The sequence below is a fragment of the Macaca fascicularis genome, chromosome 5 (assembly GCF_037993035.2).
Source record: "Macaca fascicularis isolate 582-1 chromosome 5, T2T-MFA8v1.1".
Taxonomy (NCBI): Eukaryota; Metazoa; Chordata; class Mammalia; order Primates; family Cercopithecidae; genus Macaca; species Macaca fascicularis.
In genome coordinates, this window is record NC_088379.1 from 175,807,856 (window position 1) to 175,823,214 (window position 15,359).

A 15,359-nucleotide genomic window follows, 5' to 3' on the forward strand; every position below is an offset into this window, starting at 1 on the left:
GCAAGCCCAAACTGGGGAAAAGAGAATTTTTCAAGTGGAATAAAATGATACTGCAGTGAAAATGGTTTGGGAACTGGAAGTTACTAGAAGACTTTTCGTTATTCGAATGTGACTAGAAAATTCATGCTGTTTGCCCAACATTCTGGTGAAAGGAAGGGAATCATCAGTTCCACCAATAATACTTGGAAGAATATTCAAGGAAAAGTACCAAAGAGACTTACTGATGGTTCCCAGGCATCTAGTTAGTTCCTTATTTAATGTAGTATAAATAAGAGACATTCATCTGTACATACTCAAAAACATATAAACAGGTATGTGGATGTTTTTCATGAACTAATCCTAAACAACTGTTGCTTTGATGGAATAGGGGGTAGTTTTGCTTAATTTTGTAACTTATGATAATGTATAGTCACACATGCTGTAGTTGCATTACATATACAGTTTTAAATATACATATGCATATAATTTTTTTTACATGTACATATTATGTGTGTATATATGTACACATAGTGCATATGTGTGTATGCATATAAAAGAGTGTATAAGTGCAAACTTTTTAAGAGGTAAGAAGATGAGGTATTTATGGCCAATTTGGGAAATATTTTCTTTTCTTTCTTTTTTTTTTTTTTTGAGACGGAGTCTTGCTCTGTCCCCCAGGCTGGAGTGCAGTGGCACAATCTCAGCTTACTGCAAGCTTCACCTCCCAGGTTCGCACCTTTCTCCTGCCTCAGCCTCCCTCCCGAGAGTAGCTGGGACCACAGGGGCCCCGCCACCTCACCCAGCTACTTTATTTTTATTTTTTTGTATTTTTAGTAGAGATGGGGTTTCACCGTGTTTGCCAGGATGGTCTCGATGTCCTGAACTCGTGATCCACACACCTGGGCCTCCCAAAGTGCTGGGATTACAGGTGTGAGCCACTGCTCCTGGCCTTGGAAAATATTTTCTTATCATACATTCTGAATTAAGAGAAAACAAAAAACAAGGCTGGGTGCAGTGGCTCAAGTCTAAAATCCCAGCATTTTAGGAGACTGAGGTGGGAAAATTGCTTGAGACCAGGAGTTTGAGATCAGCTTGGGCAATAGAGCAAGACCCCAAGACCCCACCTCTAAAAAACATTAAAAGTTAGGCTGATTATGGTAGCATGTGCCTGCAATCCCAGCTACTTGGGAGTCTGAGGCAGGACAGTCACTTGAGCCCAGGAGCTAGAAGCTGCAGCGGTCAACAGAGCGAGGTCCTGCTTCTTCAAAAAATAAAAATAAAATCCTAACAAATAATGTTTTCAAAAAATGAAGAAGGACAGTACATAAAAGATACTCTACCTGGACATATTGAAATTCAGTGCAATAGAAAGGAATTGTATAATTCTCCTTCATGCATGGAGTAAAAGTTATATATATTTAAAGTAAACATGCAATATGTTCAACAGTTTGTGAAAGATAATGCTTAATTCTGTGTATTGTATGTGGTTCAAATTCCAAGGAAAATTATAGATTTTCCAACATCATATCCTGAGGATAATTGAGAAATATCATGATGTAAATATCAGACACTTTCATTTTCAACATTAAAAATCATTATTTTGTTTATATGCCACAGAATTGAGTTGTTCAATGCTTTGCTAGATGACCAGTTTAAGAAAGGCATATTAAGAATATTCTATCATTTATGTGAAAAAAATGCAAATTAAAATCATAAAGAAAACATAACGTCTGTTCCTGGCATTTGTATTATATCTGTTTAAAAAACAGAAGGATAATTTTATACATATTTTATAACATATGTAGTTTTAAATCTCCAAGCCGGATACATTACCAAGCTGTCTGCAAACACATTTTTTAATCTTGAAAAAGAAATGTGTTAAAGATTTTAAATTACTCATAAGTGGATCCATGAAAGTGAAAGGCTGTCTGGCATTTTGTTTTTCCTTTACTTCTAATTTTTACTTAAGCAAATGGTCATCCAATTCAATTGTCCTATATATTTCCTGGATCAATATCATGTTAGTAGTTTGTTATATTTATGTCATGATTACCTCTTATATTGTAATACACAACACTTAAATGAAATAGCATCTTCTATGTCATCCAGCCAGACCTAGTCATTGACAGAAGGAATTACAAAACCAAGAGAAATTAAGTTATTGAACTAAAGTCTCACAATCATATAAAGGCATAGCTGTAGCCCTCAATCAGGTTTGTATTTATTCATATCTATATCTGTCTACACACACACACTGTATATATATATATATACACACACACACACACACATAGGTATATATAAATAGCCATAAACACGTAAACAAATATCAATGTCTCTGTTTGTAAGCATTTTTTACATGTCATGTACTAGTATCTCGGTTTTCTTTTCTTTTATTTTAATAAATGTTTGTTATAGTTTAACATGCACAGAGAAATCATAAATATATTTATCCAAACATTTTCTCAAAGGAATATACCTACTTAGCACCCATATCAAGAAATTAAACATTAATAGCATCTGAGAAGACCCATTTTGCTCTCAGTCACTAAACCGCCACAGGAAATCGCTATATTTTCTCTGTTTTTATAACTGTGTGTAAATGATAAATTTAGTATGCACTTTTTACATTTGGCTTCTTTAATGCAACATAATTTCTGTGAGACTCGTACATATTTTTGTGTATAACTATAGATATTCATTTTCTTGCTATACAGTATTTTAGTAAAATATCACATTTTAGTTATTCACTCTACTCTTGACAGACATTTGAGTTGATTCAGTGTTTAATTGTTAAATGAGTGCTGAACATACTTGTATATTTTCTAATACACACATATTTGTAATTGGTATATTCAAAGAAATGAGATCTCTATATCACAGAGTTAGTGTTGAGTTTTCCTAGATGCTGCCAGGTTTCCCATGTAATTGTATGAATTTAACACTGTGTTTAGTAGCGCACTTGCAACATATTTTTTTTTGTTTTGATTTTTAGCCATTGTGGAAGCTAATTGTTCAGCTAATGTGAGGAGTGCTAAATTTCCAATTATAATTGAGAATTCTTACTTTTAAATTTCCAATTCTTTCAGTTTTTGCTTCATGTATTTTGAAGTGTTGATATTGGCTGCATAGAGAATTGTCTTTCTTGATAAAAGTGATTCTTTTTTTCACTTTGAAATAAGCTTCTATTTTCTAACAGTATTTCTTTTTTTAAGTCTACTTTTTCCCAGTTAATATTTATTGTGATAAGAATGTTCATAGCACAATATATCAGCCAGTATATATCTATATTTAATTATGTTTCTTGTAGACAACATATAATTGGATCCTGGTTTTCTATCCCATTTGAAAATCTCTTCCTTTCAATAAAATTATTTTATCATGTACATTTACTATAACTCTTTAAGTTTTATTTATCATGTTGACTTTTATTCTCTATTTTTTAAAATTGTTTCTTTATTCCTTCTCTCCCCGTTTCCTGCCTTATTTTGAATTAGTGTATGCATGTAGATTCTCTTGTACTTTTACTACTTTTTAGGTGCAATTGTTTTATTGTTTTAGTGGCTGCTTGAGTTTTAAATATGCATCTTTAAATTATCACAGTCACATTTCAAATAAGAGTATACAATTTTAGGTATAATATAAGAATTTTATAATAGTATACCATTTCCCCATGACCCAATATTTTGCTGTATTTGACAGATATTGTACTTCTACATAGGTTGCAAAAGCAATAATAAATCATCGTTGATATGGTTTGAATCTATTTCCTCACCCAAATCTCATGTTAACTTGTCATCCCCAGTGTTGAAGGTGGGGCCTGGTGGGAGGTCATTGGATCATGCAGGTGGATCGTTATGAATGGTTTAGCAGTATCCCTTTGGTGCTGTTCTTGTGATACATTTCTCACAAGATCTGGTTGTTTAAAGGTGTGTGGCACCTTCTTCCTCTCTCCCTTGTGCCTTCTCTGGCCATGTAAGATGTGTCTGCCTCCCCTTCACCTTCTGGCATGATGCTAAGTTTCCTGAGACCTCCCAAGAAGCAAAAGCCACTATGCTTCCTGTACAGCCTATGAAACTGTGAGCCAATTAAACCTTTTTTCTTTATAAATTACCCAACTTCACGTATTTCTTTATAGCAATGCAAGAACAGACTACTTCAGCTATTAATCTTATTTCCAAAAGTTGAAAAGAAGGAATTAAAGTAGCTGGATGGTGATCCATTGTCTCTTTTTACCTGAGAAAAGTTTCTAGGAGGAAGAAGGGACAGTAAATACCCAGATAAGCATCTTCGCCAACTAGACATCAAATAGATTAAATATATTGTTAAGAAGAAGAATTCTGATCTCGAGATAGCCTTAGTTGAAGGTTCCATCGCAAATATTAGGTTGGTGCAAAAGGAATTGCAGTTTTTGCCTTTAAAAGCAATCACAAAACCCACAATTACTTTTGCACCAACGTATAGAACCCAGTGTATATCATAAATAATCCCTGCAAATGTCACATAGTTTATACAACCCTCTGGGCTGTTTCATTATATAAATAATCCCCACTTTTTGAGGAGCCTCATGAGCCTTAGCTAGAGATCTCTTCTATTCTAGGACAAGGGGCATATCTTGGATGGAGGAAGGGTTCCCTGATGTCCCAGATCTCCCTTTTTATCTGAACCTTTTTGTTGTTGTTGTTGCTTTTACGTTTAAAATAATTTAGTAAAACATGATACTGGGTAAGATCTCTGGTTCTGTGAGTTTGTTTTGACATTCTAATCCTATGTGGACCTCAAAAATCAATTATTTTTCATAGAGATATAACAATGATAAAACTCTTCTTTGTAGATACTCTCATATTTACCATTTGGAACAATCTTAATTCTTTTGTGTAGCCCCACATTTCCATGTTGTAATGTAGGTCTCCTGTTGACAAATTCTCTCAACTTCTGTTTGTATGTATTTTTGAAACATATTTTTACTCTGTACAAAATTCTGAGTTTTAAGGATTCTTTTATAAATGTTTTTTATTCAGCGTTTTAAAAATAACTTTTCATTATTTTCTGGTTTGACTAGTTTCTGATGAGGTTGGCTGTCATTCCTGTGGTTTTCCCTCTAAACTTACTTGATGTGTCTTTGTCTCCAGTGACTGTTATGATTTTCTCTTTAACACTACTTTCAATCAATTAGATTATACCGCTATTTGATGTAGTTTTCTTGGAGTTTATGCGACTTGCACTTACTTGACCTTTTTGGATGTGCACATTTAGAGTTTTCATCATGTTTAGATAGTTTCCAGCCCTTATTTCTTTATAGATTTTTGTTCTGCTTCTTCTTTTTCTCTTCTCCTTCTTAGACTTCAGTTATACCTATGTTAGACCACTTGACATTAATCCAAACATCATAGTCTCTATTAATTTCCTGAGACTGACATCGTTCTATATTTTCTCTCTCTGTCTCCTTTAATTTTGTGTTGTTTCTGTTAATTTCTATGTATTCCAGTTCATTTATCTTTGTCACTGTTTAATTTACCATTAATTCTACTCAGAGAATTTTTCATTTTAGGCATTGTATTTCTCCTAGTACATTTTCCTTAATTTGCTTTATTTTCTTAATTTTTAATTTCCATCTCTTTACATTGATGTTTAACTACTTGGAAATATTTTAAATAGGTACTTTAATGACTGTATTCTATATCTATCATCTCTTTCATTTTATGTATGATTATAGTAACTGAATATTTTCCTAGTTATTGGTCATACTTTCTGGCTGCTTCAAATATCTAACAAATTTTTAAAATTATTTATTGCTGGCTACTATGATATTTACCTTAAGTAGTGAATATTATTATGTATGATTAATAATTTATTTTTTCTTATGCAGATATACAAAGAAGCCAGCACCATTTATTAAAAATTGTCATCTATCTCCAATGCATTACCAACCTCAACTTTGCTATAAATGAAATATTTGTACATGTGAGAGTATGTTTTTGACATTTCTCTTGTTGCTTTGAACTACTTACAATTTGTAAGTAAATACTCAGATTTTCTATTTCTTCTTTTGACAATTTTGATAACTTGCTTATTTCAAGAAACTTATTACTGTTATGTAGTACTTAAAATTATTGGCAGACATTTGCAGGTGATATAATCTCTTATCTTCAAAATACCCATAACATCTTTTTAAAATTTAGTTATGTCTCTTTTTTATTTCATATAATGGTCATTTATACTCTTTTTTAAATCCATAATAAGTTGTTACCATAACTTCAAGGGTTTGGTCTAGGTTCCATTGCTCACTGCACAGAGAGCCAATCACTGAGACCATGAGTATTGACAGAGAAGAAGGTTTTTTATTCAGGTGATGTCAGCTAAAGAGATGGAAGCCAAACCTCAAATCCATCTCTCCCAACTTAATAAAATAGTTGGTTTGTAGAACAGGGAAGAAACATAGCTACCTGTGGGAAGGAATGCAGCAGGAAAACAGGAATTAGGAAGGGATAACAAAGCAGTCATGATGCATGAGAGGTCTGGCATCTGATTGTCTGGATGTGGTGGTATACTGTGTTTCAGGTCCTTGCCTGAGGTTTGGTTTCCCGAGAAAGAAACTCAGATAAGAAAAATGTAAGTTTCAAGTTTTAAGTAAAGGTAGAGTAAATTTCTATGTTTATTAAAAAAAAAAACCATAGATAATAGTTTTATGGGACAATTTGGCTGGTTTCAAAGTATTGCTGGAGATCTATTAATAATATTCAACTTGACAAAAAAACAAAGTTTGGCTTTATTTATAGTTTTTCTATTGTATAAATTTATAAAATATATTTACTTATATTTTTCCATCATTTATATTATTTCTTTATGTATATTTTTTATATTTCCATAGAGAAATATATTTCTATATTTAAATTTTATCATAAAATTTGTTTATAATTTTTCTATCAAATTATCATTTGATGATTCTCTACCAAAAATTTATGTTTTCTATTTATACGTTTCTGTTTTATTAATTTCTGCAGTTTGTTATTCTCTTTGTTTTGTTTTCTCCTTTAGTTCATATCACTCTACTTTTTTGAGGTAAGCATTTAGATCACTGACTTCCAGTTTTTTTTCATTAAATATATGCATTTGATATTATTATTTTTCTATAAACATATTTTAGTAGCATCTTATAAATGTTAAACTACTATATTATCACTATCATTAAGCTACCTTATATATTTTAACTTACATCATGGTTTCTTTAGACCAATGTGTTATTTAAACTGCAGAAATTAATAGAAAAACATGCATAATAGAAAAATGTTAATGAAGCCAAACTTCTTTTTAATAAAGTTGAATAGTGTTGATAGACCTCCTCCAGCAGTACTTTTAAATCACCCCAATTGTCCGATAGAACTAATGTATATATATATTTTTAATAAACATAGAAATTTTTTTCTATTGCTTGGTCCTAATATTTAAATATTTTAATTTTTAAAAATAAAACCATACTTAAATTCTACCTTTAAGAATGTTGTCAAAATAAATTCAAGTATTTAAAATTTGTTGAGGCTTACATTATTTGCCTAGAATATGGGCATTATAAGGAATCCACATTCATTTAAAATTAGTTTGTATTCTCTGTGTGTTACATACAATGTTTAATCCATGTGTGTTATGTTACTGTGCACATGTGTGAGTATCTTGGGTGATATCTATATCCTTGTTGAGTTTTTGCTTGCTTCTTCTATTATTATAATTTTGTTGTTGTTGTTTGTTCTTGAGACAGAGTCTCACTCTGTCGCCCAGGATGGAGTGCAATGGAGGGATCTCAGCTCATTACAACCCCTGCATACTGGGTTCAAGAGATTCCCCCTGCCTCAGCCTCCTGAGTAGCTGGGACTACAGGCACCCACCACCACATCCGGCTAATTTTTGTATTTTTAGTATAGACAGGATTTGGTCATGTTGGCCAGACTGGTCTCGAACTCCTGATCTCAGGTGATCAGCCTATCTCGGCCTCCCAAATTTCAGGGATTACAGGCATGAGCCACCGTGCCTGGCCTGCTTATTTGTTTATTGAAACAGATATATTAAAACCTTTCACTTTGCTTGGATAATTATCTCTTCATTTAGATCTGGTGATATTTGCTTTATAAATTCTGAAGCTAAGTTATTAAGTGCATATACATTAAAACTGCAATATTCTCAAAGTGATTAGAGCCCTCATTGTTATTCAATGTCCCCAAAGTAAGCTTTAAAGCTTATTTTCTCTGATGTTAGAATAGTTACATGCCTATTTCATATTGGCATATCTTTCATCTTTTCATATCATTTTATTATAAAATTTTTAAACATACAGAAAAGTTAAATGAATTATTCAGTAAATACCTGTATACTCATCACCTCGATTTTACTATGAATATTTTGCTATATTTGCTTAATCATATATATTTTCATGTAACCAGTCTTCTATCCTCATTAGCACATCTTGTTTTTGATGAATTTCAAAGACAGTGACAGACACCAAATCAATATACTTTACCAAACAAGTAAGCATGGTAAGCTTTAAGTAGAAATTACTAGTTGTTTACATGTTTAACATGTACACACACTCTCAATTACATACACCTTAAGTATGCTACTTGATGAGACGTCTCAAATGAATAAACCTGTGTGAGCAAACAGCAATTATATTAATTGGAGTTAAAGAGAAGAGTAATTTTAGGACAGGATGTCCTGTGGATTTTCCATAAATGTGTTGTATTTCTCAAACAAAAGTCCTGATTCCTCTCTGTCAGTGCATTTCAGAACAACTTCATATTAACAGTCTGAAAGTTATAAATCCTGAGATACTGCACCAATTCTTATGCTTTTCTTACAGTTTGTCTAAACGTATGTTTATATATACGTATATATAGTCACTTTATTAGACTTTTTATAAGCTCTTCTTATGTAAATGTGTCATATCTTTGCTGCTGACTTAGAAATACAGTAATTGGTATCCGTAGGAGATTAAAAAATCAGATACTCAAAATGATATTATGAATGTACCATTAAGTGTTTGATGCAAAACAAAACAGCTCAAAAGTTAGTAGTTTAAAGAAACAACTATCTATTTAACTGGTGATTTTGTGGGTCGGTTATTTGGGCTTGGCTACATTAAGCAGCTCATCTGGTGGTCTTGGCTGGGCTTCCACATGCATCTGCAGTGTGCCTCTGGTCACCTACATGGGTCTGCTCCAGAAGTTCAATTGCCTATCAGGTGGGAAGAAAAAAATGAAGGGGCCACCTGCTTTTCATTAACCAGCAGCCTAGTTCAGGCATTTTCTTTTTTCTTTTTCTTTTAATTTTTACTTTTAGTTTTGGGGTACATGTGCAGGATGTGCAGGTTTGTTACAGAGATAAACATGTGCCATGGTGGTATGCTGCACCTATCAACCCATCGCCTAGGTATTAAACTCGGCATCCACTAGCTGCTTTTCCTAATGCTCTCCCTCCCCCAGCCCCACCCCTGACAGACCCCAGTGTGTGTTGTTTCCCTCCCTGTTTCCATGTGTTCTCATTGTTCAGCTCCCACTTATAAGTGAGAACAGGCTTCTTCACAGGCTTTTTACCTCAAGGTGGATATAGTTTTGAGTATAGCAACAGAAAGAAATCTTCAGTGTTCAAATACTGTCCAAGACTCTGCGTTGTTTCATCTTCCTGTTGGCCAAAGCAAGTTATATGATCAAACTCAGGGTAAGAAGCTGGGGGTATGCACACAAAGGACATCAATGAACTGAAGGCCATCACTGCAACTATCATATGAAGTTTGCATTATGTATATATTCAAAAAGCTCTGAGATTCTCTGTCTCCCTCTCTCTTTCAGAATGGGACTTGAGTGATTCATAGCATTAAGTAATACAACTCAAATTGAGCAATAAAAATTAACTTCAAATCGATTTTGTTGGCAAAACACAGCGTTTCAAAATACTTGTTCAAATTTTAAAACATTTTTTCCTCCATAATTCTGAAACATGTATACAGATTACATAAGCTCAGTCATCATATAACTAAACAAAAAATATGGCTCCAAAGAGACCAATGTTTCAAAGAAGAAGGTAGGAATGTGGCATTTTCTAAAGTGGAAGATTTGTGGAAGTAAGAAGTGTAGACTTGGGTTTTGCAGATAATTGGAGGAACTGCTAGCCACAATGACTATTTGCTTTAGAATCCTGGTACTGGGAATGTGTGTGTGTGTGTGAAAAAGTGGGGGGAGTTGGTGATTAGAATGATGTCTATTTTATATTACATGAAGGCTGTTTACACCAAGAACTTTTAAAATGAGACAACAATAAATTATATCTGAGGTTCTAGAAATTTCAATGCAACTACCTCTATTGGTGATTTTATATTTGGAAAACAAAATGCCAGTTATGTTTTTAGAATGTCCTTTCTCTTTCAAATCGTAAAAGACAATTTTTATTATTTAAGGGCAGTATGTAAACATAATAGCTTTAGAATTATAAAACATAATAGAAACTCAAGACCAGTAGTGATTAAGTATCTCTTGTGTCTGGGAAATGTTCATTCTCGTATCGTAGAGGATATAAGGAAATCCTTCACAAGGTCGGGCGCGGTGGCTCAGGCCTGTGAGAGGGTGGATCGTCTGAGGTAAGAAGTTCAAGACCAACGTGGCCAACATGGAAAAATCTCATCTCTACTAAAAAATATAAAAATGATCTAGGCATGCTAGCAGGCGCCTGTAATTCCAGCTACTCGGGAGGCTGAGGCAGTGAGAATTGCTTGAACCCAGGAGGCGGAGGTTGCAGTGAGCCTGAGATCACACTGCACTTCAGCCTGGGCGACAGAGAGTAACTCCATCTCCAAAAAAAAATGTCACTGTCATAATTTCTCCAGATTCTTCTCCACTTTGTACTAAAGTAAGAGACAAGCATTATCTCACTACAGTATTCAGTATTTAGTAGTGAGGATGTTTACCAGCAACAGTGCTTTTTACCAAAGGGACATGACAATAATTTACAGTTTATGACAACATTAGCAACAACTCACCTTTATTAAATAGTTGCTATGTAACAGGTATTTCTAAGTTATTTTGCACATATTTGGGGGTGTTTTGGAGTGTAGTGGCACAATCATGGCTCACTACAGCCTTGACTTCCTGGGCTTCAGTGATCCTACAGCCTTAGCCTCTTGAATAGCTGAGACCACATATATGCACAACTATACCTGGCTAATTTAAATGTCCTTTTTAATAGATATGGGGTCTTGCGACGTTGCCCAGGCAGGTATCAAACTCCTGACCTCAAGCGATCCTCCCACCTCAGCCTCCTAAAATGCTGGAATTACAGATGTGAGCCACTGCACCTGGCCATATTCACTTTTTGTATCATCATAATAACTCATTTTAAAAAGAGAACTTTTAGAGCCAGAAGGTCAAATAATTTGCCCAAATGTTGCATATATATGTAACTTATATTTATCTATACGGTTTGTCATAGTCTAAAGTAATATTCTAATTTTTTTCAGAGCCATGTTAGTGGCTCATGCCTGAAATCCCAGCTACTTGGGGGACTGAGCAGAAGGATTGTTTGAGGTCGGGAGTTCAAGACCGGCCTGGGTAACATAGTGAGACTCCATCTCTAAAAAAAAATTAAAAACATATTCAGGCATGGTGGTGCATACCTGTAATCCCAGCTACTGGAGAAGTTTAGGTGGGAAAATCTCTTGAGTCCTGGAGGTGGAGCATGGAGTGAGTGAGCTGTAATCATACCACTGCCCTTCAGGCTGGGAGACAGAGGGAGACTTTGACTCGAAAGAGAGAAAGAAAGAAAGAAAGAAAGAAAGAAAGAAAGAAAGAAAGAAAGAAAGAAAGAAAGAAAGAAAGAAAGAAAGAAAGAAAGAAAGAAAGAAAGAGAAAGAGAGAGAGAGAGAAAGAAAGAAAGAAAGAAAGAAAGAAAGAAAGAAAGAAAGAAAGAAAGAAAGAAAGAAAGAAAGAAGGAAGGAAGGAAGGAAGGGAGGGAAAGAAAGAGAAAGAAAGAAAAAGAAAGAGAAAGAAAGAAAGAGAGAGAAAGAAAGAGAAAGAAAGAACGAAAGGAAAGAAAGAAAGAGAAAGAAAGAAAAAGAAAAAAAATGCAGTTGAACAACAGACATCTGATTATATGTCCTGTACAATAAATAATTCATCTTCTTTGGCTTATTCCTATTTCAGCTAAGGCATTAGCATACTTACCATACATTTGTTATTTAACATTTTTCTACCAGGTAAATATTGCTAATATACTTTAGAATAAAGAAAGTAGTTTAATGTTTTCTAGATCAACTTCTGACAATATAAGGCATGTAGTTGTATAGAGAGGTGTATCTTTCTCTAGTGCTGATCATTGTTTTACAGTCCTAATGTATATGATTTTATAACTACTGCATTTCTGTAACCCATAATATTTTATGTATATTTCTAAAATGATATCATGCCACTTTTCTCTTGGTTAACAAAGATCAGTTTTATAACTTATTTTTCTCACCAAATCAATGTAAATATATTATAATATCTACCTCTCCTACTTTTCTCTAAAGATTTTTCTGAAAAATGGATTATAAACAGACTTGAGAAGGCATATAACAGTCACTAAAATAAAAGATATCACACATCTCCTACAACTAATTTATTTGGGGTCCTCTGCTTGTTCCTTCCATGGTTTCTTTAAGCTTAAAGGTGGTAATGGCTCCTCAGTTGTTAGCTGCAAGGAATTTACATCATCCTGTTGGGTTTTTTTCTACACTTGCCCACATCTCTCTTTATGGAGCCTCTCTATTGACTCCATAACAGACTGTTAGTCCCGCCATAAATTTATCCTTGGTAAATCTCCTCTACTCAGTGATACAGAATCTGAGAATTATTACTCATAGAGGGTAATTTATAGAGATAATCAAATATAAAGATAATTATTAAAAAGACTTTGGCATTTGGTTTTCTCCATCTCTCTAAAGTTTTTTTTTTTTTTTTTTTTTCCTTATTTTTAGAGCTACTACATACAGGCATGAGAAATCAATTGGAAAGAATAAAACATATTGTAAAAAGCATTAATAATAATACTGTGTAGAGTTAATCAGCAGTAAAAAGGCACAAACTACTGACACATAAGGTTGAATTTCAGACATAATGCTGTGTGAGAGATCAGAAACAAAATAAGCACAAACTATATTAAGCCATTTATATGAAGCCATACCATGACCAAACTAATTTACGGTGATGGAAACCAGAACAGACAATACTCGGGGAGGCAGACTGACGAAAGGAGTAATGAGACAATTCTCAGGGGTGGTCAACAGTTGTATGTTTTCATAGAAATGTTTGCATTTGTCAAAATTAACTGAACTTATACAATGTGTGTACATCACACCTAAAGACATAACCTATAATAATTGAATAAGCAACATGGGAGTTGAGTGTTTTGCTGTTGACAGCCTCCGATTCAGGAAGTTAGCCATCTGGAATTGGGGATGCTGAGGAAGAGCCCTATCTGTACCAGTTCTGCATTAACGGCCATGGACATCTGTTCATCATTTATTTCTGTTTGGCCAAGATTGTCCCCACTTATGTATATTTTCCCAATGGATTAGTTAATTTCACCTCCAGTCACTCCCAAAAGTGTCCCAGTTCGAAAGATAAATAGTATGATCATGTTAGAATTAATTAGCCACAAGAGAAAGCAAAACCCCAGTCGGACTGACAGAATTGGTTATAGCTTGACAGGCTCCTCAGCAAACTTAGCGAAATTTGCATAAGCATCTTGTCCCCATTTACGAACTCCTAATCTCTAGTGCTCGATATCAGAAAATGCCTCTTGAGACATTCCCTCTTACTCACACTTTTACCCCAGTCAATCTTCCATTTGCATCTTCTAATCTGTACTTTCAAATTCTTATTCAATTGAAAAAAGTCCCTGAAAATCCGAACTTGACAAATAATTACAGAAGGCGAATTCTCAAGTTGTTTCAACTCAATCAATATAAAACACTATTCAACATCTTCCTTCAGAAACCAGCTTCTCCCGTAATAGCTAACATTGTACCTAGTTGATAGCATACTAAAGTAACTTAAAAAATGGACCCAAAATGTAATAAAAATAAACATATATTTCTTTCTTGTTTCTTTGGGAAGAAGATGAAGAAAGTACTACGACTCCCCATCATTTAACCCAGGCTGAGAGCAGCTCCACCATCTTCAGTACATAACTTCTAATGTCCCCTTGGGCATTACCTTCCCAGGTAGTCAGAGAGGAGGAACAAGCATGGAGTAAAATAAGTAGTAGGAGAGACGGACCATGGATGCAATAAATTAGGTATTCACAGGACACACAATACCTCTCACTTTTTATTACCTGGAACACAATCAGATGACCAGATCCAATTGCAAGGAAATATGGATAACATAGTTTACATATATTCCAAGAGAAGGGAAGAAGATGGATATTGATAGAGAGCAATCTCTGCCACATGTGCTGATAATCTTTTGGTCTTCCTAATTCTATTGGTCTTCCTAATTCTCCTTTTTCCTATGGTACATAATTTATATCACAGAGAAGAATTATAGTAAACTATATCACATTAAGTACTTTGAGGATACAACTTCTTTACTTACATATTAGATTTATGATATAATCCAAATTCTGATGGACAGACTCCAAGATTCTAGATATAATAGATCCTGACTCACCTGTTACCCACTGGGCTCCAATGACACAGCCTTGAACTTGCCTAATTTGTTCCTGGTGTGAGGTCTCTGTATTAACTGCTACATTATCTAATTTTCCCCACACATCAATTATAATTGTTATAATTATGTTCAACAATGAAAAACCAAAAATTCTACCACAGTGGTTTTTACAAAACAGATTTGTCTTGCACAAGAAAAATTTAAGGGTAGAGTGTCTAGAAATTTTCTGCTAGCTCAACCGTAATGTAAATGAATCACGATCCTTCTAACTTTCTGCACAACCTTGTTTTGTGTAGGCCTTTTGTCCTCATGAAAGAAAACCGTGTTGTCTGCCTCCAAGCATCACATCCATGCAAAGGGAGGAATAAGAAGGAAGTCCTCAAAGTCTTCTTCCTGCAAGAATTTGTCTATATATTCTGTTAGGAAAGCCCTATTTTCATATTTCTTTCTTCATCACATAGACCAGAAATATGCCATGTTGACATTTCTACATGAAAAGAAGGTTGGGCTCTTTAGCTTTTATAATAGTAAAAGCAGGAATGAGAAGTACTGTATGTAGTTTTTGGATCACCAATTACAGCAACTTCCAAATCCCAGATCTTCAAAAGCATATTTGCTGATAGTCATTCGGTTTTAGATTAAATGTCACCCTTTGAAGAGGCCTTCTATGTTGATCATTTCCTCTGTGCC